Raw genomic sequence first — 1,569 nt, forward strand, 5'->3', positions numbered from 1 at the left:
TTATGTGTATTATCCTTCTGTTGTCTTTTAGGATGCGTAGCAGTATGCCACCCAGGAGTGTCAGTCCTCAGAGAACCACTTCACCGATGCTGAGAATCAGGTGATAGTGGATGCCTTTAGACAACATGGTATCTTCCTGGTTGAAAGGGGACATGGAGATATGAAATGCAGAATGCAAACTTGGCACTAGATTGTGAATGCTGTGGGTGGCCATGGCAGAACATATGAGCAGGTGTGCCTCAGGGCCACTGGCATGATCATATTTGCATATTGGACAACAGTTGCAGTGGGCTATGGCTAGATGGTTACCGGGGGAGGGCCTGCTATGGAGCTACCAGTACCACTAATAGCTCCTGGGAGAAGGCAGAGCAGCATGTACTGGATGATACAGTGGCAGGGACTGCAAGTATGTCCCAGCAGCAGCTTCCAGGTAGGCTTTATCTCAACAGTTAGATACTCTTGTATAGTAGAACAATTTAAATCAATATGTTACTTCTATGTCGCAAGATTTTTTGGAGGGGGTGGTTGAAGATTGCTACAGTTAACACAGTCTGATTAGTTAGCTTGGGTTGAAGTTGTCAGCCAAGTTCTTGTTGAAAGTATTGTTAATGGACATATAAAGGGGTGGAAGCATTACCCCCTATGTTACTGTTAATTGTGATGATGTTGCCATTACCTTTTGCTTAACTTATTCCAGGATCATGTGGCTTACAGAGGAGAATATCATCTGCAGATGTTAACCCATTTTTATGTCAGAACTTCTGAGTAATTTAAAGAAATATTTTTAGTGTGTGATGTTGATTTCAGGCCTGTTATATGTATTGCTGTGCTGTCTGTAATAGTGGCACCATTAGTTGACCGTACATTGGACTATAGTAGTGTAGGCATTCATTTTTTTCTGTGTTTGTCGCTTTTCATCACAGGTGATCATGACACTGGAAGTGTGGGACCTCTGCTACCTGATGTCAGTGTATCAGTAGATTCTGATGATGATGGTGGCCAAACAGAGGCACATTTTGGGGGTGCAGAGGTTGAATCTAACACTGAGGTTGACATATAGCCATCCCCATGCAATTCCATCAGACACAGCCAATAGGTCTACTTCTTCTCATTCCAGTGAGCCCACAGATATTGGACAGGTGGAGAGCAAAACAGTTGATCAGGGAAATATGGTTACTGTGGCTTCAGGGACTGTTGACTGTGCACATAGTAAGAGTGTGGGTGAGATGCCACACAGGAGAGTTGTTAGGGTTGCTCAGAGGAGGCCTGCTTTCCATACTCCACCTGCACCAGGTGTCTCTCCCTGTGCCATTCAACATATGTTTAGGGCCATCATGAAGGCACAGGCATGTTCCTGTAGGTGCTCCAGACAAATGCTCAGGGTTGTAGGAGTGGCACAGGCTGACATGCGTGACTGCCTCCACCATGTTGCCGATTCATTGGATTAGATGAATGACACTGGAATGTGGGGCATCTGTGACGGAATGAAGGGTGTCTCATGGAGCAAACATCGTCTGTGATGGAACGTCTGCTGGGAGGAGAACTGCATCTTTGTGGGCATGTAGATCA

This window comes from Protopterus annectens, chromosome 16.part0 (genome assembly GCF_019279795.1).
Source record: "Protopterus annectens isolate FY-2018-M chromosome 16.part0, PAN1.0, whole genome shotgun sequence".
Taxonomy (NCBI): domain Eukaryota; kingdom Metazoa; phylum Chordata; order Ceratodontiformes; family Protopteridae; genus Protopterus; species Protopterus annectens.